The 17,409-nt window shown below is 43.1% G+C and overlaps 1 protein-coding gene across 1 annotated transcript in view; it reads right to left on the bottom strand.

Moving 5' to 3' along the window:
• WWC2 (WW and C2 domain containing 2) overlaps positions 1 to 17,409 on the bottom strand; it is a 1,026,812-nt gene that overhangs the window by 596,430 nt on the left and 412,973 nt on the right. The gene's annotated exons all lie outside the window — the stretch shown is intronic.

Genomic DNA, 17,409 nt, shown 5'->3' with positions numbered 1-17,409 from the left:
AGAAAGGTTTGCATTCATATAGCACTTGTTACCCCTGATGGATGTTGAAGCTCTTTTCTGGCGAATAGCACACCACTCCGGAACTCATAAAGGATTAGTGTTGAAAATTAGTATAGTAAAATATGAAGTAATTTGAATAGTGTATATGTTATTCCGTTATTTGGGTAGAGACGGGTAGGTGGCGGGATAGTGAAGGGAAAGAGGTTTGTATTTATATAGCGCTTGCTAGCCCTGATGAGGTTTTGAAGGGCAAGTAGCACGCTACTCTGGAACCCATCAGGATTAGTGTTGAATTAGTATGGTGAAACATGAAAGTCATTTTAGTGGTGGATATGTTAGTCAGTTATTTGGATTGAGAAGTTTGGGGAGGGGTAGAAAAGAGGGAAGAGTTTAGAAAGGTTTGTTTTGGGATGGTTTTGTGATGTATTCCTATAGGTTCTGTATCGATCCCCCTATTCCTGACCCTGTTCTGGTTAACAAGTTAACTAGCAGCCATCCCATGATGCAGAAACCGTTATCTGATTAAGCCACACCACGGCACAGGAACATGTTATCTGATTATGTCATAACGCTTGCCATCTAATTAGACAAGCGATATTCCTCCAGCCCCTGATAAGGCATACGGAGTTCTCAAAACAAATCAAACCTATGACAACCTGGGAAAAACCCTGCGGCCATTGTTTTGATTTCATCGAGAACTTCAGCAAAAGAATGTGCTAACGACCAAGTCGTATGACATCCTTATTGACGTATCTATGTCCATCCTTACGTCAATCTCGGCACCTTACAGGTATAAATATTACCGGTATTGCCTTAAGCAAACACACGCGGTGGTGACGAGATCGGAGCAGCCAGACTTGCCGAAGCCCAGAGCAGAGCAGACCCCGCTGGCGCAGCCCCGCCTTCCTGACGCGCTGAGAACGAGACGCTGCTTTCTCCTGCCGAGAAATCCAGCTCCGGCGCTTCCGGGTAGCCCTCGCAGGCAGCCTGGAATATCGAGACCAGAGACGAGAGATACCATCCCTCATTCATCCTAAATTCCAGGTACAGAACTGAATAACCCCTTGCAGAGACTTCTTGAGTCAGTCACTTGGCAAAACAAACTTAACTTAAACTGCTACTTTCTATTCCCGCCCACGTATTAGGCTTAGGTCAGGTACACCGGGGTAGGCGTAGTTAGAAACACCAGTTGAGTACGATTAGTCAAATGTATATGTATATATATATTTTATCCATTTTAAACCTGCATATGGCTTAGAAACCATATAAATGTTTTTACAGTATTATTTTATACTTCTGCTTTTATTGTATGCACTTTACTTAACCATAAGTATTGCGATAATATCGATCCATTTCTCTTGTATGAGAAAAGAGACTGATCAATAAATACCATCTTTTATTGAACACGCCCGTCTCTTCCTTTTCTCTACAATCTGGTGAGACTAAGAATGCACGTACTGACTGAGTAAAATAAGTTGTCTTTTGTTTTCACACGACTCTAGAGATACACTCTTGATTAGGGGAGAGCAAAGTTGTCATGTTCTATGGTTGTCAGAAACTAAATCCCTTCTTGTCTATCCAGGGAGGTTCAACTCCTCCTTGCCTATTCGAGAAAGTTTCTAGTGAACTCTGAGCTAGCTGGCAAACCCAAAACTTTAAGTCTAATATCGACAATAGAAGACCTAGTTAACGTCTGGTCTAGGCCTATACTATTGAAGGTATTATTCCAATGCGCAGAGCCTGTTTCCATAAGAAACCTGATCTGCAAACAAACAAAATAACCTTCCTGTCGGTAAAATGGTAGACAGTGATGAAGAAAGAGAGATAGCTAGAGTAGCAGCTGAACTCGTAGCAGCTGATAATACTATGCAAGAAGCAGACCCGGATTTAATACTCATCGCGGTCAACATAAGGAAATCTATAACTTTAAAACTTATAGAAAATGGACTGACACCTAGAGGAAGGCACAGTCATATTCGTAATAGAGGCACACGAATATCGGCAGACAGAGGTATTCTATTCATGGATAAACTTTCCAGCAGCAAACGCTGTAACAAAGGTCTTCCACCATTACAAAACAGAGGAACCTCCTGAAGAATACACTCCTTTCGAGGAGGTGGAAGTACCACTTAAATTTCAAGAGCACCTGCTCTTGTTTAATGGCGCCCTAAAACACAACAATCACATCACCAGGCTCGGTCCACTAGGTAGACCAGGAGCAACGTGGCCGGTCCTAGCCGGATACACACCACATCCAGACATCGATGGGATGTCTGCAGCAAATCTTTTAATACAACTAAAACAATTAATAAAAATACATAGACAATTAGTCCAATATGCAATGTGGACTTCAACAATCCAACCAGCAATTAAAATTCCACAGCTGACCCCTCATCAGGGGAACACAAATAAAATTACACCACAGAACATACAGTCCTGCCTATGTAAGGTACCAGCTAAAAGGGAACAAATACCATTCTGGTCAGCACAAAAAATCACCCAAATAGAGGCGGTGTTTCCAGGCACCACTCCTGTGGATAAACACAGGATTCTGACTATCTGTCTTCCAATGGGAATCGCACCACACATGGAGGACTGTGACACTTGGGGTACAGTCTTTGCTTCCATCTACACAAAAACGCATGGTGTTCCATCCATCTCAGTAATACCAGATGTGCTAAAACAAATTCAAGACGAATACGGTCCAGAACCCGCTTTAACTCTTGGTATGAAATTACTGAAAGACTTCAAGCAGGTCTCGGCTATATTACTGGCCAATATAAAGGGAGAAGCAGCAAACGTGGCGATCCGCCAGAGGTTAAAAGAAACAGATATAGCAGACCAACCAGCTGAAATTGCCAGAATCATAGAAAAATCCTATGAGGAACTAGGTAGAGATAGTTTAGGTGAAATACCAGTAAAACCCCAACTGATTGAAAGTCCTGAAAAAATATTTATTAAAAATAATCTAAACAGCCAAAAGAAGAACTGGGATGGAAACAAACAATCCAATCCGAAAGAAAAGAGATTCCAGTCCAGAGGAAGGTCTCCTCGGCGGAGAGAAAAATCTCCAAACCAAGGACACAAGTCTCCCCAAAGTGAGCCCTCTGGGAAAAAATACAACCTTAGAAATAGGGATAATATAAAGAAACCGGATAGATATCAAGATTTTGATACACGTCCCTCTCAATCTTGTCAGACTTCCTCGCAGAAATCGGAAAGAAGAGGACGATCGGAACCCAGGGAAGGGCACGTCAAGTCCAAAGACAAGGAACCTGCTCATCCAAATAAGAAATTACAATTTCCAAAAAAGAAGGTAGCCAGTATTAAAGTATTCAACAATGCCGAGAATACTGAGGACACAGCTGAAAAACGGAGAGTGGGCTCAGACAATGCTAGACAGCGCAGCAGAAGTGAGCATAGCTCGCAAAGTCCTTATGAATCATCTGGAGACAGTGGACACGAATGAATACCTTCAAGTGGAAACTGCAGACACCAGAGTTAGCAAACCTCACAAAATATATGAAATAACATTACGTATAGAGGGGGATAAGACTAGAAAAATAAGGGGACTATTTTGTGATAATCTCTCCAAGGGCTATGACATCCTTCTAGCTGAAAAAGACTGGCCACCAGAGTGTGTCAGGGACTGCCCTCATGGCGAAGAAATAATTATGCCTGCCTTCTCAAATCATATCCCAATTCATAAAAAATATACACTTGCAAGAAAGTGGGCAGTAGCTCAAGCTCCTGCTTTATATAAAAATCATGTAGGATGGGATGAGGATTCTCCTCCTCACAAAATCCAGTTAAAATCACAACCTACTGCACAAAGACAGTACCCAATTAAGCAAGAAGCTAAAAAACAGGTAAAAGAAATCCTAGACCAATTAGAATACCAGGGGGTGATTGAAACTTGCACCTCACAAATGAACAACCCTTTGTTTCCTGTCTCCAAACCAGACAATTCATATCGTCTAGTTTTGGATTACAGACACCTTAACTCATGTTGCAAAACTTTTGCAGTACAAAACTCGCATAGTGCAGCACTAATGAATAACAGAGTGCGCAAAAAATACAAAACAACATTAGACATCTCTAATGGATTCTTCTGTCAAAATGTAGCACCAGAGAGCAGATACTTGTCTGCGTTCTCAATAAATGGCGCTCAAAAACAATTCTGTCGGTTACCCCAAGGGTTCAAGAACAGCCCAGGATTATTCTCAGCGAGAGTAACAGAATTATCACAAACATATGACGAAGAGGCATTATCTTATGTCGACGACATATACCTAACAGATGATGACTTGGATACTCACTTGAAGAGAGTGAACACCATAATACTTGGGTTCGCAGCAGAGGGTTACAAATTCAACTTCAAACAAGCATTTACAATGCAACGGTTTCGCATTTGCAAAAGTTTGAGCTATTGGCATTGTAAATGACAACATTTTTATTTATGTGTTGGTTTTGAAAACAGATAAATAAATGGCACGGTCATTTACAATGCCAATAGCTTAATCTCTCGCAAATGCCACACATACACACCCACAGAGAGCCCCCCCACACACACACACCCACACACAGCCCCCCCCCCACACCCACACGTTTGTGACAGACCTCCTGCTTTCGGGATTTAAAAAGATGCCAAATGCCACTGCTGTTCTCTTTTTTGCTGCGACAAAAGTGATGCTCGAGTTTTGTTTGGTATGTTATCATTTAACTTAAATGGGCGCTATATACCCTGCTAGGAATGCAAACTGCAGGGTGGGTAAGGAGGTTTCGTATTGAAGGTTTGCCGGGCTGGTCCCTTTCGCCCCGTCAGGGTTCAGCCAGCAGGAACCCCAGAGCCCTGCACGGCGCAGCTTTCGACGAGGCGAACTCTCTAAAAAGTAAGTCCAAACAACCAGGGCTTTAAGTAGGATAAAAAACTGGGGGGGGGTCTCTCAAAGGGGTGTGGCCGATGTAGTTGGGGGCGTGGCTTAAAAACACTTAAATTGAAATTCTGCGTTTAGCCTAGTGTGTTGCCCGACTGGTATTCTGCTGCTTTAGGCATTACAACCAGATAAATAACACAACAAGTAACATTATACCTACAACAAGCTGGGACTATTGGATTTGTCAACGGTTGTAGTTGCATAAAATAAATAAGCAACAACTATGGCTTTAATAGCATACTAAAAATGCTTCAATTCTGAAATGATGAGAATGAAAGTACTATAACGAGTCTCTTTGAAGTTACATAAAAAGGCAGTGAAGGGTGGTACTACTGCTGCAGAGTTAAGATTATTTTTTCACCCTGAAGGGGAGGGCAAAAATGGAGTGCCCGATAGGGACCGGTCTCAGCACCTGCTTTGTTGAACTGCCGGGTGTTGAGCACCTGCAGGACCCGGCCCGTTTAAAGCCCTGCAAACAACCCTGATAAAAGTCTGTGGGGCTAACAGTTCATGAGGCAGTCAATGCGGACAATGCCATGCTATGAAAAAGGTTAAAAAAAAAATCTCAAGGCCGTTGCTCGTGAGTGCGCCTGTTAAAATAGGCCTAGAAAGGGGTCGGTTTCTCGTTCTGTAGAGGTGGCACTCCTGGTCTGACTGGTAGCTCCCACCCTGCACAGACAGTGTGCATTACCAGGCCGATAATTATCGCATCCAATAAAAATGCGGCACAGAGATGTTGGTGAACAGTGTTTGAGCAGGCATCGTAGTTTATCAGATCACGTGCAATCAAACGCCTAATCTGTCATTCAGTTTCTCCCAAGGACAGAAAGCGCATTTGAACCTAACTAGTGTTCTGCATGTAGCCATTCATGGTTAGTCAATGCATCATCACAGCTGGTAAGATAGCTCAATGAGTGCAGAGTTCACTGCTTTGATCTGTGTTTGACATGCAAGCCGCACAATGGGATACCCTCTAATCATTCTGAGGCTGACAGGGCGAATGCCACAAGGACGGGCGACAGCGTCCCTGTGCCAGGAGGCAACTTGATTTGTGTTATAAAGATGGCCGTTATCATAAAATCATAGATCCATGACAACACTGGAAAAGCAAACACACTATTCAGTTCAATGTCGCAGCCTGCTGCTAATGGGACACAGGGACACATTGGAAACGCACTCACGCGCGTGAGAGGCAGTCCTGCTCACGTGCTGCATCACCACCAATCCTTCCCGCACCTTTCACTCGGCCTACCTTCGTCTGGGAGCTCACATGTATGGCCGTGGGGTTTAAACGTGGCTGTCAGTACACCAGAAACTAGGGACAACAAAGCATGCGGGCTGGTGCTAGGGATCGAGCAGGCCTTTATAGTGAGCACCGTACAGCCCTGGTTCGTTCTCAAGTTCTTAGGATCAGCTGTAACTGTTCTGTGACTGACTTCCGAATCTACCGGATTCCTTCAGAAGATGAATCAACATTAAGTTTACATTTGTGTAGGTGAGATACTGGAATTTTTCGCATTAACTGACCGCATCAATTTAATCGATCCGACCACAAAACATTTATACAAGACAGAGGGGCAGTAAGTCTGGCCTTGGTAGGGTTGTGCGGGCGGAGGGAGGGGGGAGCGGGACTAAGGAGAGCTGCGGGCGGGGGGAGGGGGGGGAGCGGGACTAAGGAGAGCTGCGGGCGGGGGGGGGGGAGCGGGACTAAGGAGAGCGGAGAGCTGCGGGCGGGGAAGCGGGACTAAGGAGAGCTGCGGGCGGGGGGGGGAGCGGGACTAAGGAGAGCGGAGAGCTGCGGGCGGGGGAGCGGGACTAAGGAGAGCTGCGGGCGGAGGGAGGGGGGGTAGCGGGACTAAGGAGAGCTGCGGACGGAGGGAGGGGGAGGGACTGGAACAGAGCAACAGGTCGTTTCGCGACATGTGAGCAAGCGAAATAGTTACTGTAAGGAAGCTACTACAGGGGAACCCCTTAACAAATGAAACAGAAGCGAAAATATTTCAAATGGGGACCTTCAAAACACGGCTCTGTCCGCAATCTACTGGTGACGAGCACAAACAAGTCAGGTCCCGGGCCGGCCAGCCAGTCACAGCGCGGCCCGGGGAATGACGTCACGGGGGTGTCCCGGGCCGGCAGCCAATCGCAGCGCGGCCCGGGACAAAGGGGCGGGGCTTAAAAAAAGCACCAGAAACGCCCCCGAATCGCGTTTTCATGAGAAAGCGCGATTGACAGCCTCTGTCTCCCAATGGCTAGTCTCCATTTATGGAGCTAGCCAATTGGAAACAGAGGCTGTCCTAACCTCACTATTGAAAACAATAGATTTCGATCTGGGAGGGGCTTCGCCCCTCGCCAGGTTTCGAAACCTAAAAATCCAGAATTGCCCATCTAACAGTCCTGTTCTTAGGATATGAATTATCAAGTGAAGGCAAAAGCCTGGCTGACAATTTCCTAGAGAAATGTGCCGTACTCCAAGCACCTAGAACACTAAAAAACCTACAGTCAATTCTAGGCTTCCTAAATTTCGGAAGAACAAACATTGCAAATTACGCAGAAAGGGTCAAACCCCTTTATGATCTAATAAAACCAGATTTTAAAAGAACCAATTGGACTCAAATACACACAGAAATTCTGAGATCCTTACAAACAGATATGTTAATTAAAACAAAATTAGAAACACGTGATAACACACGCAATCTTGTGATTCGAGTCATCCCAGGAAGATGCGGATTCACATACCTGACCTCTAACGAGGGAGAAAAGGTACCAATTGCATTCAAATCACACTTATACACTAAAGCTGAAATGAAATTTAGCCCAACGGAAAAAATTCTTACTGCAACACAGACAGCTATAGCAAAAGAACGAGCCCTGGCACAAGGTAAACGAATAATAATCGTGACACCGATACCAGCCCTGGAGGCGGTAACAAAGGCAAGCATTCCGAATGCTAAAGCACTACATCCAAGGTGGATACAGTGGGCTAACTCTCTTGCTGCAACAGACGTGGTATATGAATTTGATCCCAATTTAAAAACACAAGAATTTCTCCAATACGAATTCGAATGTCCTCCGCCGACCGAAATTCTGCCTCTAGATCATTACGGCTGTATAATATATACAGATGGATCAGCACAACCCGCAGTGGGGGGTAAACAAGCTTACAGTGCTGCGTGCGCGATTGTTAAAGGTCGCTGGCACGAAGGGAAATTTAAACCAGCTATCACCAAAACACAATCTCTGGGAGATTGTACAGCTCAGCGAGCTGAACTACTGGCATTCAAGATGGCGCTTGAAAATACCGATCGAGAATTCCCCACACTCATAGTGTGCGATTCGTATTATTGCGTTCAGTCTTATAATGAATACTTGCAGATCTGGCTTCAGAATGGTTTTAAGGATGCAAAAGGAGGCACAATCAAGCATAAAATGCTCTGGGAACAAGTAGTTCTTTTACAAAAAGAACTACCAAAGACTCACGTGATACATACACTGAGTCATCAACGTGATGGCGTTCACGTTGCAGGGAATTCATTGGCTGACGAGGCCGCGAAGGCAGCTGTGCAAACGGCTTCCGTAGCTGCCATCACACGGTCAAAAACAAAAATAGACAGCGAAATATTACAGGCTGTCAGCGCTACAGAAAAGGATTCGATAGAAACACTCCCGAAAGGCTTTCCAGTAAAATACTCAAACATAACTGATGCAAATAACGTTCCGTTTGCTCGAATCCCTGGAGTGGGGGATAGGGCAATTCCAAACATGGAACATAGGTTAGGACTAATAATAGCGGCACACGAAGGGCTCGCTTCTGTACATGCTGGCGTCTCAGCCACAGTATCATTGTTAAAACAGAGATACTGGTGGCCACAAATGAGAAGACAAACAAGGAACTATGTTTTAGAATGTGAAATATGTCAAAGAATGAAAGTATCAACGGTGAGACGACCAGCGCAGAGGCACCTTCTAATCTCAGATAAACCATTAGCCTGTGTTTATCTGGACCACTGTGGTCCCTTACAAAGGGATGGTAACTATAAATATATCCTGGTCGCAGTGAATTCATGCACGAGATTCATATGGATGTGGCCCCAGCGATCGGCTGACGCCAAAACTGTTATAAAAGATCTGCGAGTCTTTATCGGCACATACGCAATTGGCATGCTGCATTCTGATCAGGGTCCTGCTTTTAGCTCTCGAGCTTATAAGGAGGCCATGACCAGCATGGGCATTGCATTGCGGTACTCTTGTCCATTTCACCCTGAGCGGAACGGAATTGTAGAAAGAAAAAACCGTGACATAAAGCAATCTATAACAGCAAAGGTATTAGGTTCGGGAGCTGGGTGGGTCAAACATCTAATAAGTGTCCAACGTAGTCTAAATAACTTGCCAAGAAATTCTCTGAAGGGATTCAGTCCGTACGAATTATTGTTTGGAACTAGGATGTTAGTCTTAGATCTTGACAGTCAGACTTCAGTGGTGAAGGAAAAAAGCTTTGATATCAAAGATCGTTTGGCTATTTTACAGGACTTAAACAAAACAAGAAAAGACCTGAGCAATATAAAGTTGAAACAGCAGCCAACAACCACTGAAGAACCACCACCTGTCCCAGCAAGACCTGTCTGGATTCCAAAAATCGGGGATCTAGTCAGAGAAAAGATCGCGGTAAAGAAGGAATTTGGGCCTTCTTACAGAAAAGCAGTTCCTGTCTTGTCTATCAACGGGACAAGATCAGTTGTACTACCGCCGCTTGCTGGTAAAAAGGAGAACCGAGTTGTATCCATCGACTTGGTAAAACCACAATCATGTGGCCGATAACAAACAGTAGGCCAAGTGGACTCCCGATAAGTAGCAGAACACCAAGATTTGCTACAAATACAGAGGTCCAAACTAAGAGGCTAATCACATTCGAAACGCCTACAGAAAAACAACAAGGACTATGCAACAATGCATTGGAACTCAGACCTCTAACAACCCAAATAAAAACATTTAGTAGAGACACACCGACCTACAATGAAGTAACAAACGAATATGCAAGAAACAGTAATCCTGAAGCAATTGGAACAATTGACAGAACTGCATCCGGCTACTTCATAAACTTCGATGATTCCTCTGAAGACCTAAGTGAATCAAAAACACAGCCATCATCAAAAACCTTTAAAGATAAAGCTAAAGAACTTTTGAAACAACTGAAAGAAACATATCTGATTTCTCCATGGATTGAATTTTGGGTGGGCTTCGGTGCATTTATCCTCATACTTTGGCTCATCATGATACTAACTTTGGGACGCTTCATTGAGGGAAAATATGCTAAAATGGACACAGCAAGTCAGAAAATCAACTTGATCCTCAAGCCACACACATCTTCACACGTCGAGAAAAGAGAACTTTCTTCAGTCAACTTCACAGCCAATCCTATACCAGGTGGGGTAGCATGGGACAATACTGACTACGAAATTTATGGTCCGGTTGAAATCCTGAAATAGCCACACCAAATCAAGATCTCGTTAAGTGACTTTGTAAAACCAAGCTCATTTGCTGATGATTGGGACTTTGAAAACATAAATGATATGATGTCTGACTTAGTGATGTCTGCTAAACTTACCAAACATGATTATTTGCAGGGTTCTACTAATTATGATAGTATGTACTGTTACAACCACTATGGTAACCATTTTTTACATAAATCGGCACAACCTAGAAATGTTTTAAATTATAATCAATGGGAACATTGTGCGACCCCTCCAAAAGGAAGCTCAAGAACCTTTTACGACAAATATTCATACTTTTCAGGGTTCAACACAAGTAATGCTGAAACATTTTATTTCAACTTGTCAAATAAGACAGGGACAAAGATCATGCTAACAAACACGAAATTGATATATTCAGACTCATTTTTTGAACAAATGAATACTTTTGGTTTTGATTATTGGGACAAAAATGTTGAAGTAAAAAGTGTTTGGGGTACAAAAGAATGGCAAGTACAAGGTATAGAATCATTGTTTAGAGCCTGCATGATCCCAGAACAAATTATATTTTTGAATGACACTGTTCAACAAACCACCTGTCTTGGCTTAGCCAAAATCAAAGACTTAAATAAACCGTCTATTCCAAAGCCAACAATGGACAGCAATAGCTCTACAGATGAAGAGATAGACGTAAACTATGTATTAAACCAAAACAGAACACATCCTGATTGGAAACAATGGTTGATCTGGCCCACAGATACTAATAACTGTCAAGATAGATTCCTGAACAAAACACAGGGGTTCACATTGACCAGGCCAGACCCTAGATATTCCCAAAGACAACACCCAGGGATAATAACCACCTACAGTGTGGGCAAATTATGCCTTCAATGGCTACAAACTTCCACACTGACAGAAATTAAGCAACACCTAACTTTACTTACTGATGGTGCTGACTTGCGTGATTTCATTATGGGACCGCGCAAACAGCGTCAGAAACGTTTCATTGCAGCCTCTGTATATGCAGCTTACAACGAGGCCTGGAAGGTGACTCAAATTGAGACAGCAGAAAGAATACGGGAAATTGACCGTATTAATTTGGAAAAATCACTTTCTGTAGTGGACAATGGGTTAATGACTCTGTCCTCCAGAATTTTTTCTTTGGACAGCATTGTGTCTTCAGCAATCGACATTTTATCGCAAGACTTACTGTTGTTACAACACGGTCAGTCTCAATTGCGTTCTATTGTACAGCTTGGCTGGACGTTACAAAATCTGCGTTCAGGCTATGTGCCTTGGCGTTTAATCAACACAACGTCACTATTCAATATCTTTAACCTTACTGATAAACAAATCAGTATGGCACAAAAGGGTGCTGATTATACAATCCTGAGCATTGAGAAACTCGAGAGATTACCAGTGACAATGTCAGAACGACCTGTCAGTGAATGGATAATACATGGGATAATTAATATTCCAATATCAACCTTCAGGTTTCAATACTGCCAAAAATATATACAGGCTGGCATGTACGAAAAATTGGGAAAAGGGTACATTAAGACAACATGGAACTTGCCCTATTCACATGCATGTGTCAGTAATAAAGGACAGAAAGTGTTTCTTAGTGGCAATAATTGTGCGATGTCACTAAGAGGTACACTTCTGTGTAATGGAATTAGTTTGCATGGAGCCTGTGAAGGGAACTCGAATAACCTTTCATGTCACCAGCTAGGCACACCTGCAACAGAGATAGAACCATTTTTTCAAAGACTCTATAATGGGAGTTACATTCTAATTGTGGACCGCAGATTCTGTAATCTTATGCCCGGGACTCCTTATCTCATAACTACGACTGCGAAGGTCAAGTGCTGTGGACGCTTATTGTTCCCCAGCTCCTTTCCAGACAGGGAGGCAAGGGCATGGCCCAACTTGAAAATTACTTCTATTCGAATAGACACTTTAAGCAGAATGAAAACAGTGCTTCTTCAGACGCCAACCAGGCTCACGTCATCAAAAGAAACGTATGATCTCCTAGTCGCAAGGACGACTGCAGAGATTCACTCATTGTTATCAACTAATTCCCCCATACATTTCGCAGAAATCCTGAATGAAATCTTAAATATTTCTGATACCAGTGGAGTCTCAAAAGTATTTAAGACAGTATTTTCGATGGCATTAACACCATTCAAAGCCATACTGGGTATTTTTCCAGACTTCGTCCATTCGATTTTTGGCGGACTTCCCCTCATTTTGGGACTAATTGCAGGAATTCTATTCTTAGTCCTTATATTTCGTTATGGCAAACCGTGTCACAGACAAAACACCTGCGACAAGGGAAGAAACAATCCGAGCCATTGGATACCGGGACCGGATATCAAAAATCCTGGGACTAACCCGGCTTAGAGACCTGAACATGACTTGGTTTCTTTCATTTCGACCAATGTGGCATCGATGTGTTTTACCTGTATTAAGGTGCTTGCTGTGCGGAGAAGAATGCGTGTTGGACACCTGTCTGACGCTACAATCGGATGCGCCTATGGATGCAGAAACATTGTTGGGTCCGATAAAGGCTCATGCTTTGTGCTGCCCTCAACGGCTGCCAATCCTGATGACGGCATTCGTGGAGACTTCACCGCTACGATTAAGGGGTAGTGAAGTTCAAGATGAAAGCAGCATCGATCAGGTACGACCTTCTGTCAGCAATACTAATCAAAACGTCAACGGAGACAATCATGCACATGAATGCATGGTTACATCCTTTTCCGAGTTAGTGGAACTCTCCCAGGAAGCTGTTGACAGCTTTTTCGACAGTCTAAATGATATGATGTTCTCACCAGAGCAGAAATAGAGACTTTTGAGCAAGCTAGCACACGGCGTTCCCAACACCCTGAATTTGGCCTTCAACTTTAATAACAAAATACCATGAACAATTTTCCCTCCAGTTCACGGACAGCAATTTTTTCAGCAGCCCCAAAATATTTTTACGATTTTTCGGGACACTTATCTTCTGCTTAAAGTAAGAACTATTCTTAGAGAACTACAATTTCTACTTTTAGATACTTTATAGACATTAGCTGCCCGCTGGTATGTTCATAATTATTTTATTCTGTGATGGAATGGTCTCGAACTTTTTCTTCTGTCTTAAGAGCCATTTCATGTGTAATTCTCATATTCGATTAGTAATAATGTATACATATGCTTGATTACTTTGGCATTATTCTACAGCTTGAGTGCATATAATACATGTGACTATTTTTTCGTATATTAGATAAATTCGAAATGCATAATATGTATTTTGGGGTGGTAAGGTATACACAATACTCTACAGTATGTTTTACTATGCCTAGATTCGTAAATATGGCCATAGTTAGCGTGGAGTGGGTGTGATGTATTCCTATAGGTTCTGTATCGATCCCCCTATTCCTGACCCTGTTCTGGTTAACAAGTTAACTAGCAGCCATCCCATGATGCAGAAACCGTTATCTGATTAAGCCACACCACGGCACAGGAACGTGTTATCTGATTATGTCATAACGCTTGCCATCTAATTAGACAAGCGATATTCCTCCAGCCCCTGATAAGGCATACGGAGTTCTCAAAACAAATCAAACCTATGACAACCTGGGAAAAACCCTGCGGCCATTGTTTTGATTTCATCGAGAACTTCAGCAAAAGAATGTGCTAACGACCAAGTCGTATGACATCCTTATTGACGTATCTATGTCCATCCTTACGTCAATCTCGGCACCTTACAGGTATAAATATTACCGGTATTGCCTTAAGCAAACACACGCGGTGGTGACGAGATCGGAGCAGCCAGACTTGCCGAAGCCCAGAGCAGAGCAGACCCCGCTGGCGCAGCCCCGCCTTCCTGACGCGTTGAGAACGAGACGCTGCTTTCTCCTGCCGAGAAATCCAGCTCCGGCGCTTCCGGGTAGCCCTCGCAGGCAGCCTGGAATATCGAGACCAGAGACGAGAGATACCATCCCTCATTCATCCTAAATTCCAGGTACAGAACTGAATAACCCCTTGCAGAGACTTCTTGAGTCAGTCACTTGGCAAAACAAACTTAACTTAAACTGCTACTTTCTATTCCCGCCCACGTATTAGGCTTAGGTCAGGTACACCGGGGTAGGCGTAGTTAGAAACACCAGTTGAGTACGATTAGGCAAATGTATATGTATATATATATTTTATCCATTTTAAACCTGCATATGGCTTAGAAACCATATAAATGTTTTTACAGTATTATTTTATACTTCTGCTTTTATTGTATGCACTTTACTTAACCATAAGTATTGCGATAATATCGATCCATTTCTCTTGTATGAGAAAAGAGACTGATCAATAAATACCATCTTTTATTGAACACGCCCGTCTCTTCCTTTTCTCTACAATCTGGTGAGACTAAGAATGCACGTACTGACTGAGTAAAATAAGTTGTCTTTTGTTTTCACACGACTCTAGAGATACACTCTTGATTAGGGGAGAGCAAAGTTGTCATGTTCTATGGTTGTCAGAAACTAAATCCCTTCTTGTCTATCCAGGGAGGTTCAACTCCTCCTTGCCTATTCGAGAAAGTTTCTAGTGAACTCTGAGCTAGCTGGCAAACCCAAACTTTAAGTCTAATATCGACAATAGAAGACCTAGTTAACGTCTGGTCTAGGCCTATACTATTGAAGGTATTATTCCAATGCGCAGAGCCTATTGGGATAATAGGAACTACACTACAGTTTCACTGGCTTGTGAACACAAAATGGTGGCTGGGGGGCACTGTTTTAACATACAGGTCTTAGCACAGAGCAAAGGAGAAATTTGGAGGGAAAACAAAGTCGTCAGCAATGAGAGGGAAAAATTACAGAGTTGGGACTGCAAATCCCACAATTCAACATGTTAAATGGAATCCATCATGGGCAGGAAAAAATACAAGTTTAAAACACAAAACAGGTGATACAATATCCAATCACAGGCAGGTTAAAGCTACAATTGGTAAACTGTAACAACCACAGGCAAAGACAGAAATCACAGAAAGGGAAAATCGTTTTTTTAAAACTTTTGTTTTGGGGAAGAGACAGCACTAGTATGCCTCCTTACCTCTTCCTGGACTCTGCTCACTGCAATCTGGGGCTACAAGTTAAGGGTATGGCCTGTAAGCCTGCTAGAATATCGCCCCTGGTGTGCCCCTCCCTCGTGTGTCCACCACACCCTTCTCACCCATTTACTATCTTTTTCAAGTCGTCCCCTTCCTTTCTTCTTTACTGGGTCGAACTTATCTGCCCCTAGACCATCAATGAATCTCTTATCTTTTTTTTTTTTTTTTTTTTTTTTTTTTTATTTGCAAGACTTGTAGTGTAAACAGATGAAAGAGAAGATTCACACTGCGTCACGCCAACAACCCGGAGGCAGGCCGCTATCAATTAGAGCATACATAAAAGTGCAAAGAAACAATCCAGAGGCCGACATCCGTCCTGGTCAGTCAAGCAGATATAAACATGAATTACAATAAAATCTATAGCGTGCGCAGTGCAATATCAGCAAGGAAATGGTCATGCTTTTCTCATAGTGCCTCAGACAATTAGAAGATAACGAAGAATGGGGAGCCGCTCCTAAAGAAGCAGCGGTCAACTATCCGCTGCAGCGGCCCGTGGATAGGATATGTCTATCAGCACAATTGTTTCTCCCAACAGGACCCCCCCAACAAGTTAACCCAAAAACCGTCTAAACATAGGTGCAAGTACTAAGAAACAGCAGTCATACAACACTTCAGTCCACAAAAGAGACGCGCGGGCCCACAACGGATCACTCAGAGAGAGGGCAGGTCATAGTCAGGGCGTGTGTGCAAGATCATCTCCTCTGTGCCCGTATTGGCAAAAGGGCGTGTGGTGGGAGGGGGGGAAGGGGCAATCAATAGGCCACAGGAGGGTCAGCGGAAGGGGGAGGTCAGGGACACGGTCGGGGCCAGTGGGGGCAGCAAATGTCGAGCGCGCGCCAGGGTAGGACCTGACCACAACTGCGCCTCTCCATGGGACGAATGAATCTCTTATCTGAAATGAAGAGCGTATGACAGAATCCAGTCACAGGACACAAAACAGACTCTTAAGCGGGAAAGTCTTGCATATTGTTTACACTTTTAATTGAGAACTGTATGCATGCTTGAAACATCAAATCTGAGATGGTCCTATTTGTAATATGCAAGCAATGTTTGTCTTTTTGAACAAATAGAATACAAATACCTTTAAAAACCTGGCATTTTATCTTAAAAGTATCTGAACCGCCCACTGCCGGAAATTCCATAACAAACTTAGTTATCTGCCTTTGTACCTTGTCACCTGCAGATTATTCACAAATCACTGAAACAAAAATGTGTAACACACTGAACAATATTTTCTGGATCAGAACATGTATTTCATCTTTCAAGCTGAGCTAGCTTCCATTCCTTTGGCAGATGTACAGAATATTGTCAGGGATGAGACCTATCAGACTCTTGGTCGAATGCTGTTCTAGCTGTTTTTCTAAAAAAAGGGTATGGACCAAACAGATCGGCCATAACATCATCTATTAACTTTACCAGCAAGATAAACTAAGATCTTGGTAAATTGCTTTAACCAACTATTGTCATCTCTCGTATCTGCTGACTAACAGAGTTTCATTCCAGGTCGACACGTGACCGAACAACAGAGTGATCCACTGGCTACTGTCTTTTTAAATGCTGAGAAGGCCTTTGGCTTTCGGTCCTTTTAGTGGAAGCTTTTGGAGAAGAAAGTTTTTCTGGAAAATATATTCAAGCTATTATTGTCTAGTATAAAACAACTACTAGAACTGTTTGTCTTAATGACATGATATCCAGCAGATTTAAAATTAAACAATGGACAACACAAGGAAACCCACTATACCTAAAGCTACTTGTACCCTATCTTGAGACTTTTATTGTCCTGTTTCCTTAAAGGTTGGAGCAATACCTTGAGGCATGCAGTGATACCTTCCAGTTTGGCAGCGTTTGCACATGT

Source organism: Lissotriton helveticus, chromosome 2_2, assembly GCF_964261635.1.
Source record: "Lissotriton helveticus chromosome 2_2, aLisHel1.1, whole genome shotgun sequence".
In the NCBI taxonomy this organism is placed as follows: domain Eukaryota; kingdom Metazoa; phylum Chordata; class Amphibia; order Caudata; family Salamandridae; genus Lissotriton; species Lissotriton helveticus.
This window is presented reverse-complemented; position numbering and strand designations above follow the sequence as displayed.